General features: G+C 35.7%; 1 long non-coding RNA gene across 1 annotated transcript; it reads right to left on the reverse strand.

The window, feature by feature from the left end:
* Nucleotides 1-20,005: 20,005 nt before the first annotated feature.
* LOC147273271 (uncharacterized) lies at nucleotides 20,006-21,107 on the reverse strand. The gene is made up of 2 exons (XR_015119751.1): nucleotides 20,892-21,107; nucleotides 20,006-20,734 (listed from the first exon to the last, which is right to left on the reverse strand). It is a non-coding gene; the product is annotated as an uncharacterized LOC147273271 (long non-coding RNA).
* Nucleotides 21,108-23,242: the final 2,135 nt, after the last annotated feature.

Genomic DNA, 23,242 nt, shown 5'->3' on the forward strand with positions numbered 1-23,242 from the left:
TCGAGACCATTTCGGGTTTCCTAAGAAATTCAAAGTTGGAGGAGTGTTCCTGATGGGTTTGAGATGATTTTCACTCTAAGAACTTTAAATTTAGGATTAGGATCATAAACTTTGAGAAATTTCAAGGAAATATAGAAAAAAATATATATTGAAAAATTGGGTTGGAGGTGTTATGCCCAAATCGGGTTAATGGAGAAATTGGCAATAGGAGGTGTTTCTAAATGCTTTGTTGGACAATTTTAAACCCTTAAGATTCTTGGTTTATGTTATAAGTGAATTAAGTAAGGAAAAATTAAAAAATTTGAGGAAATGGGAATGGAGAAAAATTTGTTTAACTTAATTGGTAGGATTAGATTTGGGCTATAGAAGTATATAGAGGGATATTCTAGTTGTTCCAAGTTGTTGAAGGCGTCGTATGATGGGTGAATTGAAACGAGACCAAAGAAATCAAGAGAAGAACACTTAGGTTCACTCCCACACTTTAATTTCCGTTCTGTACCAAGTCTAATTTATGTTTTGTATTCTTGGTTGTTCTAGGCGACGCTCCCAAGATCGGAGGTGACCCATCCGGAGACCGACACTAGGCTCCAATATTGTGAGTGGATTTTCTTTTGCTTGCAAAATTTATGGGATTTATTCGGTAAAATAATCTCGAAAACTTATCGATTTGGAAAATAAAGGATTATATTTGAATTATTATGAGTACTTATGTTATATTAAAAAGTTTTGTTATAAATGTTTTAAGTTTTAGAGCTTAAGGGTTATCAAATGTTTAAACAAATTATTTAAATTTCGTCTAAGTACCAACTTATTATTAAGCTAAGTAGGTCTTTGGGACCCATCACGGCACACACATAGGCTTTGGACCATGTGCCGGGATGTCTCGCCCTTTGGGGGTAGTCTACGTGCACGTACGACACTTTGGCTTGTTGTATGACGGCGAATCGTCGGTACAAGGGCCACCGTAAGTCCACTTGTATGACGGCGTTGCGACGATGCGGGTGGAAGGTTATGTAGACGGTCCACTTGGTGCGATGGTTTTGTAACAGTACCAATGTGGAGCCCGTCGATTGGGTGCTTATATGGCCAACGTTTTTACTAAAAACTTTATTAGATAAAAAAAATATATATTTTTAGTTATTTTCTATCAGTTCAAGACTCAAAAAAGAGGTTTTTAGCTAGAAATTTTATAAGATATAGCATTTCTATTACTTCCCATTATTTTCTATGTTCAAAAGGAATTTCAAGTTGAAGTTGTTATATAGAACCTTTCTATTGGAATTATGTTAATGATGTAAGGTTTTTGTGTTAAGTTGTGAAAGAGTTCATTATAAAGAATATTTGATATATTTCTTTCTTTTGATCATTTGGGAAGAGTTTCAAAACGTATTTTAAAATAGGGCAATTCTATTGTGTTTGAGAAATCGAGAATTGTAATAAATGTTCTATTTTATTAACTTTGTTTATCTTTTGACTTGTTCATCCACTCACTGAGTCTTTCTCACCGTGAGTCATCTTTTTGTGTTTTAATGGTTCCCTCAGATGGAAGCGGTAGCCAGTCATAATTATCGCGTCGAGGTGGGTTTATCTTCTCATTGTATAGTGTAGGATTTCCTTTAAACCTTAACTTGTAGTTTGGTTTTAATGTTTGGTTGTAATCTTATAAATTTTGTAAACTTTATGTTGGGTCGGAGACCCAATTTGGTTGTGGTAGGGAAGTTGGAAACTTAGAAGTGTGTTTTGACAGGTTTATGAAATTGGATAAGTGCTATTTTTAGGGGAGATGTTGCCGAAATTTATATAGATTACTTCCTAAGTTATAATAGGATCTCTAAAAATAAGTTAAAGTAAGAAAGCGGGCCCTATATCCGAGGGATGTGGGACCCCACAGGACTGCCTCAGAATTTAATTGAAAGCTCCGAGGTCGGTCTTGTCATATCGTCATTAATTTCTCTTGAGAAACTTGATGGCTCTAAGTATATTGACTGGGCTCTCATTGTACAGAACAAAATTAGAGGTCGGAAATGCTGAGGTTTTATCACAGGGACAAGAGCAGCTCTAGATGATGTGACTTCAGAGGAGTTTGAGGCATGGGAGGATGAAAACTGCATGGTCAAGTCATGGCTTCTTGAAGCGATGACTAAAGAAGTCAAGTCGCTCTTTATTCAGCTACCAACAACAAAGGACATATGGGACGTAGCAAAACAAACGTACACAATAAGTCAAGATGCCTCCAAGGCATATCAACTTTATTGTGAGGTAATATCTATTCGTCAGAATGGTGGTTCTATTATTTCATACTTTGGCAAGCTACAAAAACTTTGGCAGGACATTAATGCAATTGAGCCTTGTATTATGGATTATGCTAGTGATGTTGAGAAGTACACCACTATGGTTAACTCTCAGAGATTGTACATGTTTGCATCTGGTTTTGATTCTCATCTAGATAGAGTTCGAGGCCAAAATTGCAGGTGGCATATGCAATTGTGTGCTCTGAGGTAAATCGTCAAGAGGACATGTTAGGAAGTGCCGTAGGGACTGAAGGGGCAACAACCATGGCAACCTGCAAGCTCTCCCACAAAGATGCTAGGAAAATTGATTGAAAGTGTATCCACTGTAGAGGTACGACTCATGTGGTAGAAAAATGTTTTAAACTTCATGATTGTCCAGAGTGGTATCCAAAGGGTGTGAAGGCCTCTCCTTCTAACCCAAACGTGGATGACACTAGTTCCAGGGTGAACTCAGTTAGCACTTCCACCTTTGTTGACTAGTCAGGTATCTCTAACTCTATTTTGAGTACTTCTGCTTGTACTAGTGATGATGCATGGATAATTGATACAGATGCTATGGACCATATGACCTTTGATCGTTATGTTTTTAGCCATCTCTCATCGGTTTGTCCTAAACCATTTATTGTCAATGCCAATGGTGTGTCATCCCTTGTTGTAGGAGGTGGCACTGTGTCAGTTTCATCTAGTTTGTCTTTAAGTGATGTTCAATTTGTTCCCTCTCTTAACTGTAACCGTATTTCTGTTAGTAAACTAACCAAAACTCATAACTGTGTGACCATATTCTTCCCTACTCATTGTGTTTTCCAGGACATCCATACCAAGGAGAAGATTGGCAGTGGTAGGAAGAGTGGTGGTTTGTACTATCTGGACAGTGGGGTTTCCTCATCGGATGGTAACAGAGTTGTGAGTATGGTTCACGGTAGTTCCATGGAGAATAACAAGATGATCTGGTTGTGGAATCGACGACTTGGTCATCCTTCATTTGGTTACCTTAGGCGATTATTTCGCTCGCTGTTTGTTGGTTTTAGTATTTTAGATTTCAGTTGTGATGTTTGTGTGTTGGCAAAAAGTCATCGTACTATATTTCATTCTAGTGATAAACGTATGGATGTTTCTTTTGCTTTGGTGCACTCAGATATTTGGGGTCCTGCCCCATCTGTTACAAATAAAGGAATAAAATGGTTTGTAACATTTATTGATGATTGCACTCGCATAAGTTATATAGGTTTATCTTTTGAAACATAAAAGTGATGTGAGTGCTGTTTTTCAACTCTTTCACAAGATGGTACTCACCCAATTTGCATTATCTATTAAGGTTCTCCATTCTGATAATGGTGGTGAGTTTGTGAATCCTGAGTTGACTCAGTATTTAGCTTTTGTGGGAATTATTCACTAGACTTCTTGCCCTCATTCTCCGCAACAGAATGGTATTGTTGAACGAAAAAATTGGCATTTCCTGGAGGTCACTCGGTCTCTTCTTCTAGGCAGTCACGTGCCATTTTTTTTTTATAGGGTGATTCCTTAAGTTCCACCTTGTATTTGATAAATCGCACCTCATCCAATGTCCTTGACTTTCGTCGACCTTTGGATGTCTTCTCAGATTTTGTCTCATTGCCCGGTGTTCTCAATTTAGAACCACGGGTCTTCGGCTGTGTTGCTTTTGTTCATTTACATTCTCATTAGCAGTCAAAGTTGGAGTCTCGGGCGTTAGAATGTGTTTTTGTTGGTTACAGTCCATCCCAAAAAGACTACTGAAATAATGGAGACTATACAGGGTCAAGAACCAACTGAGTCCAACACAGATTCCGAGGCTGAAGAACCACCACTCCATGATAGTATTATCATCTCTCCTACTCTATTGGCTCAATCTTCTTCTTTGAGCTATCCCACTGAGGTAACCAACGATATTCTTAATCCAAACTCTAGTTATAGTCTTGATTTTAATGCTCCTAAATTTACTCTTCCACCTCGATTTAACCGAGGACAACCACCAGTTAAATATGAGCCAGACCTAAATGCCAAAGTTAGGTACCCGATTCGTAATGATGTGTCTTCTGTTAGGTTGTCAAAGTCATTTGAATCCTATGTCCTCCAATTATCTTCTGTTTCTATCCCTAATAGATTCCAGGATGCTCTCACAAATTCTAGGTGGACCAAAGCTATGGTAGAAGAAATGGAGGCACTAAAAAAGAATTCAACTTGGGACTTAGTTTCTCTACCTAAGGGGAAGAAGATAGTTGGGTGCAGATGAGTGTTTGCAATAAAAAACAAAGCTGATGGATCAAATGAGAGATATAAGGCTCGTTTGGTGGCAAATGGGTACACACAGTCCTACCTCATAGATTACTTGGAGACTTTTGCTCTTGTTGCCAAGTTAATCACCTTACGAGTTCTGTTTTCTTTAGCCGCAAACAGAGATTGACCACTCCTTCAGTTCGATGTCAAGAACACCTTTCTACATGGTGATTTGACTGAAGAAGTGTATATGGATCCTCCTCCGGGTATACCCGAGTTTGATAATACAGGACTAGTGTACAGATTAAGGAAGTCTTTGTATGGACTTAAACAATCTCTGAGAGTCTGGTTTGAGAGATTCACATGTGCAATGAAGAACTATAGCTATCGACAGAACAATTTTGATCATACCTTGTTCTTAAAAAAGAGGAAGGGAAAGATCATTGCTCTTATCATTTATGTTGATGATATGGTTCTAACTGGAGATGATCATGAGGAAATATCTAACTTGCAGAGGTACTTGTCTAGAGAATTTGAAATGAAACAGCTGGGAAACTTGAAGTTTTTTTCTTGGGATTGAAGTTGCTCGATCCAAACATGGCATCTTCCTGTCTCAACGAAAATATGTTCTAGACTTGTTGGCCGAAACTGGTATGTTGGGATGTAAGCCAGCTGTGACTTCTATTGAACAGAAGCACAAAATTTTTGAGTGTTTTGGGGTTTACCTGCAGATAATGGGCGATATCAAAGACTTGTTGGGAGGTTGATATATTTGTCTCACACCAGACCTAACATTGCTTATGCTGTTAGTGTAGTAAGTCAGTTATGCATGCCCCATGTAAACCTCATATGGATGCTGTGGAGCGGATTTTACAGTACTTAAAATCTACCCCGTTAAAGGGTTGTTGTTTGCTAATCATGGTCACTTGAATGTTGAGGGATTTTCTGATGCAGACTGAGGAGAAGTAGCAGTTGATAGAAGGTCTACCTCATTCTACTTTACCTTTGTAGGAGGAAATTTGGTGACTTGGAGAAGTAAGAAACAACCTGTTATATCAAGATCAAGTGTAGAAGTTGAGTACCGAGCTATGTCACTTGGAGTAGTTGAACTTTTATGGTTGAGGAATTTGTTAACTGATCTGGGTTGCCGGCCTACTAAGCCTATTGACTTATATTGCGATAACAAATTTGCTATTGAAATAACACATAATCCTGTTCAACATGATAGGACGAAGCACATTGAGATTGACTAGCACTTCCTTCAAGGGAAGCTTGAAGCTAAGATGATCATATTTCCATTTGTGAAATCTGAGGATCAACTTGCAGATGTCTTGACCAATTAAAGCCGTGGCAAATAGAGTTTTTGTGGACTCACTAGACAGGTTGGGCATGTATGATATATATGCACTAACTTGAGGGAAAGTGTTGGTGAAAGTCAACAGTGTAGTTATTAGGGAATATTTGGGTGTAATTATTTCTTTTATTATTTCCTTTTATCATTTCCTGTAATTAAGCTATAGGATTATGTACATACCAGTATGAGGTAAACTTGAATTTTTGGCCCTAACTTAAATATTGAGACCAAATCAATAACATATCCGAACGAAGTGATGTCAATGTCAATTCGTGAGCATATAGGCGCTGTACGTTGGATCAAGTTATAGATTCTATAAAACAATTTAAGCCTTTTCGTTTGATAGAATACAAATTGGATCAGAGTTAAACTAACATTAAAGAAACTACAAACACAATTGAAAATAAAAACATAATCGAAAATACAATGATAAACTACTTGTGAGTTGAAAAGTCCATATGTGGTCGGATAGTAGTACCGGACAGATGTTGACGTGCCCCCATTCGTGGCATTAGCACGATCACAAGCACTCCATTTTTCTTGCACTTGAATTTTTCGTTGCTTCTGAAAGTCCCTTTGTGGCCCGTGCATGGTATCTATGTCCATTTTCATGACCTCCATGTCTTTTAGATCTTGTTTTTCCTCATCAATCCTCTTTTCTCTAGCTAGGCGCTGAGCGTTATAAACCTCGGCCCTTTTGTAAAATTTATTGATGTGATCGACAAATTTGTCCACATTCGGATTATCTTGCTTGGCCCTTTTTGAAGCATTTCTTCTAAATGGCCTAAGAAGACCATTGGGCAGTGGTTGAAATGCCGGAGTGTCCTCAATTGGGGTGACCTGAACGTTGGTAAGGGTGTCTGTATCGGTGACGAGTGAAGGACCCCACTTCACAGCATCTTGTAATAATGGCCATACATATATGGGGCCATTTGAAAGGTTTTTCTCTATTTAAAGATTTGTACTGAGCATATATATGCATGATCCACCTATACAAATGAACCTAAAGAAATTAATAATAAGGCACACCATATACATTGGATTTAATTAATTCATTAAAAAAAAACTCACCAAATTGTCATTATATATTGATGTTGTGTTAGACACATTTTATACCATCTTTTTATACAATTATTATACAATTATTCCCTCACATAGCTTGCTAGAAATCCATACTTTTGTAGGTTTTTGTTAGTATTTGTGTTTTTCAGGTTTAAGAAGCAAAAATGAGGAATTAAGCTAAATGGGCCCAATTTGGAGGAGAAATAGACTAGGAAAAGGAGAGGAGAATAAAATGAGATTAGGCCTAGACAACAACATAAGCCCAAGGATCCAAGCCCATGCCACTGCCTAGAACCCCAAAAGGCTACATGAAGGGTGCAACCACAAGGAGGCGCTACCATATGATTAAGGCAGCCCACAGAAGCCCAAAAGGAGGAGCCGCATGTGCGCCACCTCAAGCGCACCACATACGGCGGCCCATCCACTCACACGCACACAATGCCTAAGGCGGTCCACCACCTTCTTGTCACCTCCTCAAGTAGAGAGCACGGCAAGAAAACCTCCTTGTCGCCTCCACCTTGTCGCCTAAGTCACCACCGCCTAGGGTGGAGTGAAAGGCAAGCAAAGCCTTGCTGTCTCCCTCTTTGCCGCACCTCCTCCTTGCTTCACTAGGAAATCTCTCCCTATAAATAGAGCCTCTCACCCTCTCACCAATACATACTAATTCACAATTCAGAATTCTCAGAGAATAGAGAGAAGAGAAGGGAGAAGGAGAGAAGAAAGGAAAAAGCTTGCCCCCGGAAACCCTTGGAGTTCTAGCGCCACCACTGGCCTTCACTCGGTTTCTCTTGTTCTTCTTTTTTCTTATTTCATTTGTAGACATGACAAGATTTAATCTAGTTTTCCTTCTAGTTATGAATTTATTTATGTTCTTTATGATTTAGTTCTTCTTGACATGTTGGATGATGCAACCTTAATCAAAGTTAAACCATAACATTGTGGCAGGAGACTTTGAGGTTAATCAAAAGGCATGCATGCATAGCAATGTTTACCTAGTATCAAATTATTAATCTCTGGTTTAATGATATGTTAGATTGTTTATTTCTTAGGATTGACCACTCTGAGTTGTTTGCATCGATCTAGCTAATGTTAGGATGTAATTAATGTGAAATAGAAAAAGACATTGATTTCACAAGGGCTTTGGGATTGCTTTTGTAGGAAGTAGGAGATGCTTTGTCTTACCTCTATAACTTGCATGACAGTTGCCACTAGTCACTAGCCAAACCTAACTGATAGGAAAAACTTTGATACTAGATACTTGAAGTATGACGCCTCTAATGGTGGTATTCCCGAGGTTAAGGTGGATTCTAAATTCTAGCTAGCTAGCATGTCAACCTATTTACTTTTAATGCACTTATGTTATTCTCAATCCTAACCCCTATTCTTTTACTGTTTTCAATAAATGCTAGTCAAGTGAATGTGTGCCTCATCAATCTCATTTCTCGGAGGATCGACCTCGTACTTATATGCTATGCTTATCTCAAGCGATTCGTATACTTGCAAGCTATAATTTAGTATTCATTTATAAATTCCAAGTAAAACAAGTTGTACAAAAAAAAAAAGTGGCAACATGCCGCTAGCACGCTCCCTATGATCTGAAAGGTAGCATGTCCACATCTTAGTACGATCATGGGTTATCAACCTAAAATGAGCTTTGAGAGCTCAGGTTTTCGACCCAAGGAATAGCCTTTGGGAAATTTCTCAATGTAGTCAGCGCAAATCTTTCTTCATAATTCATGATTTCTTTGACTGGCACCAAGGACGCAATTCCACAAGATTGCTAGCCAAGCCTTGATGAGAGCCGTTTCTTCAATCATCGCTCGACCAAGCCGGATCTTTCATTCCCATTAAGAAAAATACTATAATTTTTTGAGATTTTTGGAGAGAAAAAGATTGATGAATGTGTGAAATTGGATGTAGTGAAGGAGTATTTATAGAAAATAATTAGAAAATAGTTATTGGCCACTTAGATATGTTTTTAGATTTTTGTTTGCATTCTAAATCCATTTTTATTAATTAATTCAATTGATAACAAACTTTTAATTAATCATACCCGTTGATTTCCAACCTAACCCAGTTTGAACCGTTGTTTGCAACGATTGGAAATGAATATTCAAATAATAAAAATTTGAAAAGTTGCGCTCATCTGGACTGTCCGTCACCAACGATCTTCACATCCAGGCCGCACGTTTCCTCCCCATGTGGATGATGGCGTAGGCTTGCAAGGAGACATCGGGTGTCATAATAATGTAAAAGTGCATGTTTATTATTATTATTATTATTAATTTATATGTTTTGAGCAGTTTTATTTAATATTAATGATCCATTTTCATTTTATTCATGTATTGTGATAAATGAGAATTTTATTATAAATTGTTGGTTTTGCTTGCCCAGATGGATATGAAAAGTATGAAGCTAGCCAAGCCCATGTAATTGGCCTAACTCTTGGGCTCGCCACCTTGTGCACTAGTTTGCAAGTTGAAGGTTGAAGTTAATTTCATATTAGGCTTGCAACATGAGAAAAGGAAAGTAGAAGATAAGGAATTGGAAAGTTGTGTTTCCTAATGCTAGCAAGACATTGAACTCTATATAAATAGCTAGCAGATCAAGTCGACCCATGGGGACTGTTATTGTAATCTCTCTCTCCCAACTCTCTTTTATTTTTAGGATTTTATTTTCTTTGTTATGGAGAACTAACTCCCTAGCTAAGGCTAGGGGAAAACCTACAATTTATTTATGTGATTATTTGTTACTTTGATTCAAATTTTGGTCTTCAATATATGATTAGATTTTTCTTGTAGTTGATTCTATTTAATTTATAGTTGTTCTCTTTGATTTAATTGATGAGTATTTGATATAATTCATAGATTTAGTCATGTTTTTTTTCTATAATTTAGAAAATCATTCATGATTTTGATAATTAAGGAAAACTTGTAAATTGATTTAATTTCGATGGATATTGTTTCTTTATAGTTTGTTGCCTAAGGGTACAAGTTATGCTTGGAATATATTATCTTAAAGGAAATTTAAAAGAGCTTTTTATGATTTTGATCAATCACAATGAAAAATTACTATTGTGATATTTTTCTAAAATAATAATTGTCAAATTTTCCAAATGAGGACACTTCCTAATTGTACCTTAATTGAGTTATAAAAAAAAAAAATCAAATTAACAGATTGCACACTTAAGTTTTAGGTGGAACCCTAATGCTTTAGTGTTTAATCATTGTTGATTTTCCTTCGACTCAAAGCTTGTTTAATTTTTCTGTCACTTTTTACAGTTCTCTTAGTAAATTTTGTGAATATATTTTTTCACTATTCTGTAGATTTGATCGATACTCGACTTCCGAGTTATAACACATGCACATGGGTTTGGCAAGGCTTGTGTGCATACAATGGGTTTGTCGACCACTACTACTTTCTTCTGTATTCTCTCTCAAACCCACGTGGGCCGGGCCCGAGCGCATTAACATCAGAATCACTTATGTTAATTCATATATCAACATCATCTATTGGGCTAAGGGTGAATCTCATCGGCCTAGTGTTAGACTGAATTCCAATATGTGAGTCTAGGGCTGCCCATTGGTCGGTTCGGATCGATAAATGCCCTTACCAATTTGAAACTAAAATTTTTGGTATTTCAAATTCGTTACCAATTACCAAAATAATCGGGTTTTGGTTTTCAGTATATTTTGATATTAACGAAATTTATTGCTGCCACAGATGACGGAGCTTGTGATAAAGATATAGCGAAGCTTTGGTTGGTCTCGATTGAATCACAAAGGAATATGGATTTGGTCATTTAGTGGGTAGTACTAGATCTAATTCTAAGAAGGGATCGATGAGGGTTTAGAGTTGTAAGCTTTTTTGGGTGTGTAACAAAGAAAAGGCGGAGAAAGAAGGAAGAAGATAAGGTCCGTGAGGAAAGAGAAGGATGAGAGAGAGAGAGAGAGAGAGAGAGAGAGAGAGAGGTGGCGACATGTTTAGGATAGATGAGAATAAGATTTGTTATGTTTTTTCTTCTTATTAAAACCCTAAAGTTTAAAATTACTAAAATGTCCTATAAATGTCTATTTAGATAATAAAAAAAAATGGACAAACATAGTGATTTCGATAAACACTTTGAACTGATGGCCATTAATCAAATTAATGGTTAAAAATTCTTGATTTTAGTAGTTTATTAGATAATGAGGTCCTTATTTTCCTAAAAATTAATGACAACATTCACTTTATTAGATAATCACTCTATATCCCCACACTCTCGATAATATTAATATGATAATATTATAAATTTATATTTCTTATAGTTGTACATAATAATAGTAGTTTAGTATTTATGATACTATTAACATAATAAGATTATATAAGCATATTAATGTAGTTATATTAGATATATATATATATTTATATAAGCATATTAATGTAGTTATATTACATATAAATATATATAACTAAATTTCGGTAATAATCGATTCGGTTTCTTCCAGTAATAATTTTCAGTAATCGATCGATTTACCAACTTTTTTTTTTTTTTATCAAAACCAAACCATTTTTTTCAGATATTTTCAATTTTTGAATTGTAAAAATCGATTTACCAAACCAAAACATTTTAGAAGGTAGTTAGTCGATTCGGTAAAAACCAAACCAAAGGGTAGCCTGTGTGAGTCCAATTCCTCACACTTTCAAAATCAAATTCAACTGATCAATGTGGAAGGCCTAAGAGTTAGGTCATAGCAGAAAATTATGTGTTTGGCATACTCAAATTTCACTTATCTTTTATTAAAGAACCTTGAGGCACTTGAATCCCAATAACTCTCATCTATTGTCATGTAGCTGTTGATTTCCTTACACCCTACTTAGCAGAAATAGTAAAAACTAAGGTGAGTTTAATTTAATGATATTATTCACAGAAGGGTTACCAATCCAATTTAATCTTTTTCCTACTTATTGATGTGTGCTAAATTGCTAATATTATTTTTTTATGTACTGCTGCAGAAAGTAACGATCTGGAAGAAATTTTACTGTCATATATAGTTTCTTCTTTGTTCGGAAGATCATAGCCCACATGGTGACCTTCATCTTTAACTGTGTTGTACTTCCCTTAACAATTCTTTCTTATCACAATTTTTTTTATTTTTTTTTTCTATTCCTTCCATCAGTTCAGCACGTACCATTCTAAATTCAGTTGGAACGTACTCCAAGTTCTTGTAGACTCTAAATTTAAGTAGTCTTGAATGTAAACTGTAAACAGAACATGACCTACAGACAATTAACAGGAAGAAATTTTCAATAAATAAATAAATGGGCTATTTTATTTTAAATGAAAGTTTATTAAAAATCGTATCTAATGAGTAGGTAGACGCGATAAATCGGCTTCAACTTCAGCTTCTTTGATTTTGTACAATTACACCTCTCATAAATAAAGCTACGTACAATAAAGATCCTGGAATCAATCTAAACAACTGAACAATGACTGGAGACTTGGGGTCGTTGAAGTGGTTAAGACTCAGGTGGTTGAGGCCAAAATTTCGTCTGAGAGGAGGTTTGTGATCCTTCAGACGCGTCTGAGTATGCAGCAAAATTTGAAACTCAAGAATCGACTCCTTGTGGCGTTCAGCAAAATTAAAACCCTTTGAGGAAAATTTTGAAGGCTGTGGATGAGATTGGTAGATTTGTGAAGTTGAAGATGAGTTGTGGCCCCTTTTGGTTCTGGTAGTGGTGGTGGTGATGGTTATGTTAATGTTGCTGATGAAGATGAGGCTGCAGCTAGTGAGCTTGTTGTGTTGGCTGTCATGTTGATGTTGATGCTTGAAGTCCAATGACATGCCAGCCTCTCAGCCTATGTGTCCAGTGCACCAGGAACAGAAGGCAAAGTCAGCCTCTCAATACCCACTTCATCTCCTTAATACCAATACTCATGCAGCTTACAGATTCTACAGAATACATCGAATATATATACATCAGATCCAATTACCAAACAATTAATAAAAAAAGAAAGTAATGGGGTAATTAATCAAATCCTAACAGCACAGATTGAAGAAAAGGATGTGGTGAAACACTTAAAGGGGTTGATTATAATTAGGGATATACATGCATACCTCTGGTAAATCATTGCTCCAATGTTGATTAAGGACCTTAGAGGTTCTTTGCATCGTTGTCATCTTCATCTTGGCTTTCTGTAGCTACCCCTAAACACACCCTACACATCCCAATTACCATATGCTCCATCTCCTTAATCCTCAAACACACCCTAAGAAAGATATCTTTCGTTTGTGTACAAAGCACCTTAGACTTGGGTCAATTTATAGATAAGCTGGAGGGTTCCCAAAAGCCAGAAGGGTTTGAAAAACAATTCAATGGGCTTCTAGGCTTAGGTTTTTGGATGAATTCTTATCTTGTTTAGATATTCCTATGTATCCATATCTTTCTGGTGTGATATGTTTCTTTTTCTTTTGATTACTATTTGGAAAGTCTCTTAATTTGATGAACCAATTTGGAAATTTTATTTTTGTTAATAAAATACCATGAATAGGTGAAAAGTAGGGACCAAGAAAAAAATACTAAATAATATGAAAATTAATGGAATATCTTTTTATTCTCTGTTTTTTTCTTAATTGCAGGAATGTCTTTCTGGTATAGGTAGATAAACATCAGGGGATCTTCGAATACTTTTTTCTCTATTTCTAAAACTTTTTTTTTTTTTTTTTTTCAAGAAAAGCTTCATTAAAGACAAGAGTTAATTAGAAATAGGTCCAATTTTGAAAGGTTATTCAAACTAAAACCATATAGGAATTTAGATTTGTACTTAAATCCAATTTTTAAGGCTAAGGTCCAAAAAATGGACTTTTTAAAAAATTTGACTCATATTATCTCTTAAAATTAAGATAATTAATATGAATTAATTTTAAAAATTATGAAAGATAATATTCGTTAGGACATTTTTTATTTTACATTTTTTAATTAAAACATTCAAGATTATCTAGTTTTATGTTTTATAATTTAAAATAATAAGAGATAATACCCGTTTAATTATACAAATTAATATATAAAAAAATGTATTAACCCACAAATTAAAAATAATCAAACAAGTAAGAAAAAAAGTATATTAAGAACATTACCAATACCTAGGTATATATATATATAGGTACATTTCAATTGTACTAATACATGGGTTGGTATAAATATATATATATATAATATACATATTTGATTAGATGCACACCAACAAACATGCTCACCTAATTCGAATATATGGTCAGTTTCCGCCGCTGATCACTCGACCATGTTGGTTAATTTCCTGAGTTTTGAGGGTAAATCTTCATCTTTTCACCTTATTTCCTCCTAGGGTATAGAATGGCTTGGTGGACGCGTTATGTTAGAGTTTAACTCTGGGCGCTAAACCATAACATAAACGCTGACAAACCATCGATCGATTGGTACAATTGAAAATGTACCCATAAAGAATTTTTTTTGCTTGTTTGATTATTTTCTATTTTGTGGGCTAATGCATTAGGATATTATAATATGATAATATTAAGATAATATTTAACTAGGATAATATTATGATAATACTAGGATAATATTAAGATTTAAATATCATTAATTTTAGGATAATATTATACATTTTTGAAATTAAAAACATCTGAACAATATTTTTGGACCTCAATAAAAAATAAAAAAGCATTATAGTATCAATCTAAGAGAAGAGAGAAAATTGCCGGCCTATGAATCACTCTAAAGATAAACAGAGAACAACAATACATGGAAAGCGCATAAGCAAGAGATTGGAAAGGGACAACCTGACCCAAATCCACAAACCTCACAAACAAAGGAAAGACCAAATTTACAAACACAATACAGGCAAAGGCCCAACAAAGAAACCACAAAGCAAAACCTAGCCCTAAAGACATAATCCACGCCGCTGCCAAACAAACCAGAGAAGCTTCCTTGGAACCACCACCACCAACAACACCGATAGTCGCGTCTCCCCAAGGAGAAACATAGCCACAGTAAAGAAAATGACAACAGCACTAGAACAACCCACTTAGGCGACAAAACCCCAAAAAAGCAAAAGCCCAACCATGTGAGACACCACCGGAGACCCAAACTCCACTCTGCACCACCAGTCGCGAAATCCACAGCTCCAGCAGATAAAACACCAAGGACATAACACAAAGGAAAAAGGAAATGGAGGGCGCAAAGCCCAGCACATAATCCACTTGATCGGATAAAATCTGTAAGGCATGGAGTTGTAGAGGCAAGAGGGGTAACCAACAAAAGGCCAGACCACCGAGATCCACTCAAGAGATTGAGGAGGAAAGAGTAACTAAAAGGGGATGTGAGAAGGGAAGAGATGCAAACAGAGGAGGGGTTTTGGGAAAAAGAGGATGCCATGGTCAGAGTTAGGATCGAGAAGAGGGGAAAAGAGAAAAACACTGGAAATTAAAGCTAAACAAGGAAGCAAAAAGGGGCATACCACCCCAGAACTGAGCAAATAGCTCAAGCAAAATCCCACAGTTGGAGAGAAAATCACCACGGTGGGTGAGGAAAGAAAACTAAAAAACGAGAACAGAGAACAGAGAAAAGGAAGCCACCGACTCTCATGAGATGCAAAAGACTTTATTTCTAAAACTTGTAAAATGTTAATTTTGTAATATAAATTTCTCAATGAAACTTTTGGCTCCTATATGTAAAAATTTGAAAGTTTGACAGACAAAATGTAAAACTCGAAAAAGAAGGAAATCCAAAGTTGGATGATTATTGTAATTGAAATGAATATATGTTAGAAAATATACACAAAGATAGCAATTGAAACATATTTAAAAATATGGAACAAAATTTAGGGAAAATAAAATTGAAAGTGTATGCACAAGAGTTTGTATTAAATTTACTAATTGGAGAAGCAACCCACCACAATTTTCATTATAGTTTACATTAAAAACTCTACACCCTTCACATCTGAATTTACAAATTAATATGAGAAGCAAGCCTCAATAATATATATTTCATTTTCAGTCATCATCCTCATCAGAACCCACACAATATATGACATAAAAAACCACAACCTCTTTGCAGCCCTACAGTAACGTGAGGCATGCATACCTAGTCTCTATAATGTACATGCCTCGATCAATATATACATGCCTCTCTAGTCAATTACTTAAGATTAGGCATCAAACTTACCCAAACAACAAAATTTTATGCAGTGAAGGCTTATCTCACACATGTAATACACTGTGAAAAACAACTCTAAATGCTTGTACTTGCCAATAAGTTAATTATTGAACTATGCATGCTTGATTTATACATGTACGTACGTCTTGACAACTCGATCCAGAGCCTTAAGGTGAGGACGGCTGTGATAAACAGTTTACCATGACCCATAAAGAAAGTGAATAAATTAGAGAAAAAAGATTTGCTCCTTATATCTATCAGGATCATCAAAATATATATCTATCAAATTATAAACTGGTAAGTATCATTTTTATATAACCTTTAGGCAGTGCCTATTGCACAGTGACAATGATTTGTTACTGTGCAATAGTGACTATATTGTAAAACACGAATGAAAAAAAAAAAATGTCAAGCGCTCGACTGATTAAATGTGGACCACAATATCAAGCCATTTTTATTTTATTTTGAGCCGTATATAAACCCTAAATTTTTCAAAGAACTTTCTCGCTCCCATTTGTAACAGTTCGAAAGCCTAAGAAAAATTAATGTAAAAAAAGAAAACACATATTTGAATCACTATGTTAAATTGAAACAAATATGTTAGACAAGTTTATATATTGGATATCACCACATTGAGAATGACTAATATTTTCAGTAAGTGAGTATAATTTATATATTAAATTTTAACAAATAAAATATGCAAAAGGATAGAAGTTGGAATAAATTTTAAAAAATATATTGGAAGAGAAGTTAGCGAACAGAAAGTATATTGCAGATATGGCATTATACGGTGCCCAATGGGCGCTTCTCTGTCAATAGTGCATATAAATTGGGGCTCCAATTGAAGCTTGACGGGGCTGGCCAGGGTTCTACTTGTACTCCTCATCTAATGCCGAAGTTGTGGCGGTGGCTTTGGGTTCTCCAAGTCTCATGTAATGCATAATGCACTACCATGTTTGATTAATTTGATCAAAAGAAAGATAGTCAGACATGGGGTTTTTTCTCGGGTTTTTCTTCTTTGGCTGATTGGTGTAGTAGCTCTTTGGTTGATTTACTGGAGTTTGTCACTGGGGTGTTATCTGTAGAGAAAGCCGCTCAATTTAGCTTTATTCTTTGGCGGCTTTGGTTTGAAAGAGATGCTAATTCAGTCCATTAACAGGTGTGTAATCCTCCTTGTTTGGTTTCTGACCGTGCGCTGAGCTTTCATGCAGAATATATGAATGCACATGTGGCATGCTAAGGTGAATTACTCACGCCATGTTCCTCATATATTGGATAGTCCCAGAGGATGGAAAGCTTAAGTTGAACGTTGATGGTGCGTATAATCCCGTTAATGGGGCGGGAGGTTCTGGTGCCATTCTTCGGAATGGTAGTGGTGAGGTTGTGGTGGCTATGGCCCTTCCTCTTGAAGGCATCTCTTCTCCTTAGCGAGTTGAGATATTAGCAATTTTGTGTGGGTTAGAGTTTGTGTTGGAGGCTCTTTTTCTTCTATTGCTTTAGAGATGGATATGCATGCACAAGCTGTGTTCTATATATAGATTGTGTAGTAAGAAGGACGACTTAATTCGCTTCTAACGATCACATTTTGGAGGAAGATAAGAAGGTTTGGCCTAGCTAGTTTTAATGATTTTAGTTGTGAGTTTGTGCCAGGATCATGTAATGGGGCTGAACACAGCCTTGCCCAATTTGCTTTAAGTTGTTCTTCAGTTTCAAGATGGGTTGGGATGGCTCCTGTACGTTTGGTTGGAAGCCCAGCTCTTGACTGATTGTACAACCTCTTAGTTTATTTACTTTAATATAATGCATCTTTGATAAAAAATAATAATAATAATAATAAATTGCATGGACGGAGTACGTGCATGGCAAGTACGTACACTAGAGCTTAGAGTTTTTCGGTTTTACTACAACCTAGTCTTTGCTTGATCAATTAGCATGTTTACAACTGTGGCATTGTTGTTTCCTAAAATACCTTTGTTCTTAATAAATCCATATATTTGAAGGAGTTAATAATTTTTCAAACCTCAAACTCTTGGTTAATTATGCTTTATACCAAAAAAAAATAAAAAATCAATGTACGTGCGTTCATACTTGTGTATTCTTCCATTGAATCCTATGAATATAGGAAACTAAGCTTTCTCATTCACCGAAAAACCCTTTTTTTCTCATGCTATTCATGGCCTTTCTTGTTGTGTATTTCTGTTTTCTGTTTTTGCCACACTGAACTGAGGCTGAGCTGCGAGTAAGGAATGGGAGGCGAGTCTGTATTCTATCGAAGGCCTAGGGCATGGAGGGATGGCAGTGAGAACTAATTGCTATGGTTCTCCCTACTATCATTCCTCATATTCCTATAGGGGTGGTTGAAGAAGGGAACTAGGTACGAATGGAGAGATAGTCAACTCTTCGCCTGCCTTCGACCCCCGGAGAAAGAGGAAGGAAAAATTTAATTTTGGTTGGGGCTGACTCAACTAATCAATTACCACTTAAAAAAGTACCGATATCCGGCCTGGTCACTCTCCTACCTGCTTATCGCTAGTTTGGTTTGAAAGAAATGCTTTAGTCCATTAACAGGTGCGTAATCCTCCTTGTTTGGTTTCTGACTGTGCGTTGAGCTTTCATGCAAAATATATGATCGAATGCACATGTGGCATGCTAAGGTGAATTACTCACGCCATGTTCCTCATATATTGGACAATCCCAAAGCATGGAAAGCTTAAGTTGAACGTTGATGGTGCGTATAATCCCGTTAATGGGGTGGGAGGTTCTAGTGCCATTCTTCAGAATGGTAGTAGTGAGGTTGTGGTGGCTATGGCCCTTCCTCTTGATGGCATCTCTTCTCCTCAGCGAGCAAGCTGAGATATTAGCAATTTTGTGTGGGTTAGAGTTTGTGTTGGAGGCTCTTTTTCTTCTATTACTTTAGAGATGGATATGCATGCACAAGCTGTGTTCTATAGATTGTGTAGTAAGGAGGACGACTTCGCTTCTAATGAGCACATTTTGGAGGAAAATAAGAAGGTTTGGCCTAGTTTTAATGATTTTTTAAAGTCCAAAACCAAAAGTACCCTGATTGGCCGGCCCACCTGCAAAAACACGGTGACAGGCCGATCTACTTTAATAAGCCGAGTGCTCAGCACCTTCACCGAGCACTCGATACAACCCACCGAGCGCTTGGCAAAATACCACGTATTGTGTACTTGAAAATTGCTATTGTTAGACAATGACAATTATTGTTATTATGCGACAGTAACTATTTAAATTGCAAAAATACTCTATAAATTACCACTGTCAGGCAGTGTACCTATTCATCATTCTAACTTTTTAGGTGAGTTTGTTTATCATTAAGATCTGTAAAATGTACTTAATTTATAGAGTAATTTACTTTATGTTATATGATGTCCAATTATATATAGAGGTGCCAAGATACACCATTCTAGGTCATGAACTACATACTCACTTCAACTCTCATAATTTACTCTACAACCCTCACAGTTGAAATTGCCTCGCAATAACATTGCAAGACATATAGAACACCCCAACCAATGTATGCCTCTTTCAATTCAACTGCTCAAGATTAATTAGGCATCATACAAACCCAAACAACCAAATCTTAAGCAGTAAAGGCTGACCTGTGATAGAATTTTCACAGATGTAATACACTGAAAAACAACTCCAAAATGTTTTCACTTACCAGTGAGTTATTGAACTATGCTTGATTTATACTAAATATCAGAATCTTAAGGTTAGGACACCTGCAAAACAACAGTATACCATGACTCATATTAATCTATACAAAGAAAATGAATAAATTATAGAATAATGATCTGCACCTTATATTTGTTAGCATATATCATCAAGACATACTCAATCGATCGGTATCATTCAACTTGATATCTGTCAAATTAAAAACTGGTAATTTTCATTTATATAACTGTCAGATTACAAATTGTATATCTATCAAGATCATCATCATACATACTCTATATCATTAAACTAATTTGCTTAATTACTATCATCGTCCCTATTTGCAAAGTGGTTGACCTTTTAGTACGTGGAATTAACCTCACTAGCAAGAATCCAAAGGAACAAAGGTTGAATGCCTGGTAAAGAGCTAATCCAATCAAACAATATATAGATCAGCAGACCGAACAACAACAATAAGGGAATTAGGATGGTCTTGCTCTAATTATGGAGGAAATTAGGCTTTCCGAGTCTGTTTTCCCTTTTGAAGAAGAGAGATGCAAGGAGAGCTTTAATAAATGTTCTTGTCAATGGTTCAATCATAAATTCCAAGTTTTCGTAACACCTTCTGACCAAGTACTATGAGCTTTGCTGCAATCAAAATTCATTCCTTCATGACCATCTTCTTGAAAATCTGAACTGCAAACTGGCAGCTGGAGTAATTTCTGAGACAATCAACATTGCAGATGCCATTATGTCTTGTAAATTGGCAGCTCAGAATTTTATTTTTCCGCATTTCTTCAGAGGTCATTGTTGGGCTCCAAACGCTTGGAAGGAGATGCTGCAAGGCCTGATATGACTGAGTAGCCGCTGATACTAGGCTGCCTCCCGCTAATACCCAACAATGGCTTCTCATGGGTCACAGATCTGTCACCTTTCAATCCTACAACATATAGCATATCGATCAGTATATAATGAAAAAAAATTTAGAGATACTATCAGATCCAAGGATCATACAAAAAAAAATGGTAATTAATCACACCCTAACAACACAATTTGGAAAAAAGGTTGGTTAATTAGGAATATACATATATACATACCTTTGGTAAATCGTTGATGCGATATTGAAAAACTGCTGGTTCTTCATCATCATCGTCTTCATCTTCATCTTGGCTTTCTGCAACAACCCTACCCATCCCAATTATACAATATGAAAGGTTAACCCAAACGGATTGTAAGTTTTTGTTTCTGCACAAATCACCTCATTCTTGAGTCAATTTATAGATAGGATCGAGGGTTCCAGAAAAAGGCTAGAATGGTTTGGAAAACAATGGGCTTCTTTCGTATTGGTTAAATTCTTATCTGGTCCACGTTCTTCCCCCTGTATTTATTGAATTAGCAGTGTACAAATGTTTCTTTTTATGTTGTTTATTGCTTGGTAAGTATCTTAAATGTGTACTAATATTTGGATACTATGAATAGTGAAAAGTAAAAACCAGATATCCCTTATGTATCAATATTTGTCTAGTGTGTATGTTTCTTTTTCTATTGCTTACTAGCTATTTGGTAAGTCACTTAATTTCATGGACCAATTTGGAAATTTCATTTTTGTTGATAAAATACCATGAATAGGTGAAAAGTAGGGACCAATTTAGATCAACAAAATATATTTTTATTCTCTGTTTTTAATTAATTTATTTTTTGCAAGAAAGTCTTCGTGGTATAGGTAGATAAAAAATGAGGGGTCTTCAAGTACTTTATTCTTTGTTTATAAAACCTGTACAATGTTCTGTATATAAATTTCTCAATCAAATTTTTAGCCCAAAAATTTGAAAGTTTGACAGACAAAATGTAAAACTCGAAAAGGAAGAAAATCAATATTTTGATGCTCATTGTAATTGAAATGAATATTTTCTGGTCAAATAATTTAAATGAATATTATGTTAGACAAAAAAAAAAAAAAAGGATGAAACAAGTTTATAAATTGGAAGAAAAGTTAGTGAAAATAAAATTGAAAGTGTATGTACAAGAGTTCGTGCATGGCCTTGTACGTATTAAATTTGTCATACATGTGTATTACCTAAATTAATATATGTACTAATTGGAGAAGAAACCCACCTCAATATTTCATAATCATGATTGGTGAACGCTAAAGACTCTACAACGTCCTGTTGACTTTAGTAACTTGTATAAATAAAACACATACCTGAGTTTACCACATGCTGCAACACAGCTGCGTCCATCGCTGATGATTGAGAGTCAAGAATCTTCTTTGCACTTACAGACCTTTAACACAAATTACTTGATGGGGAGTAAACTAAATTGTGATTGTCTGTGTGCAAGAGAATCTCACACTTTATATAGAGTGGCAGCCTATGAGTCTAACCCATTACTGAACTCATAGGATAACCATATTAATTAGCCTACGACACTAATTCATTGTCCTCTAAGTAATAGGAATCCCTTTAGCCTTAGTCAACCAAAAACACATAAATCCATATAGGCTTGAAGGTATAATCCTAGTTGAACTCCTGATCTTTACTTAGGCCACAAACTCTTAGGCAACTATGAGATCGACCACAACAGGTTGTGTCAAAGTACAACTCCAACATTCTCCCACTTCGTCGAATAGGTACCAATGTAGCTTCAGCATAGATCCTTGAGTGCGCACATAATTCAACTGAATCAAATTCCTAGCATGCCTCTTGTCAAATATGACTTCTTACATAGAGCTTCAAAAACTTTTGGACTAATACATTATCCTGAGCTTTAGAAACTACATATGCAAGAACTCATATCTACATGAGAGGCCAACAAGATAATGAGAATAGAATGATTAATGTATCTTCTTGATGTGTTACTTATAGCTTGAATGCATATGGAAATTCTTAAGATACTATCATTCCACAAGATCCTCCTTTATCAGATTTCAATAAATCGGCCTTTATGTACATAATGAAATAGTACATTAAAATTTGATGAATTTTATTCAGCAAAAACAAGGATAATTAAAACAAATCATAGCATGCTTTCTTTAGTTAAACATCAACTTTTATTCATAAGTATCTCCTTAAATTTAAAACATATCCATGAATCACCAACTTAAAACAAATAACTTAATCAAAAATTAGCACATTAAAAGCTAAATAGCTCCCACTAAATTAGGGCATCTTTAAAACTGGATAGTACCCCATGTTGGTGACATCCTTTTGGAAAACTGAATTAGGGACAACTATATTCAATGGGTCGGCTATCATGTCTAGGGACCCTTTCACAAATAATAAAATTCAATTCATGCATCACTTTAAGAACTCTTAAAGAATATATGGTGTTTTGATGATTAAACAAGCAATATGCAACATGCAATAATATAAGCCTTAACGTATTTGTCCTAACAAAAATACCTTTATAACACTAATGCATCTGAGAAATCTCTTTAATGGATACTGTA

Source organism: Dryas octopetala, chromosome 9 (genome assembly GCF_963921425.1).
Source record: "Dryas octopetala chromosome 9, drDryOcto1.1, whole genome shotgun sequence".
Lineage (NCBI taxonomy): Eukaryota > Viridiplantae > Streptophyta > Magnoliopsida > Rosales > Rosaceae > Dryas > Dryas octopetala.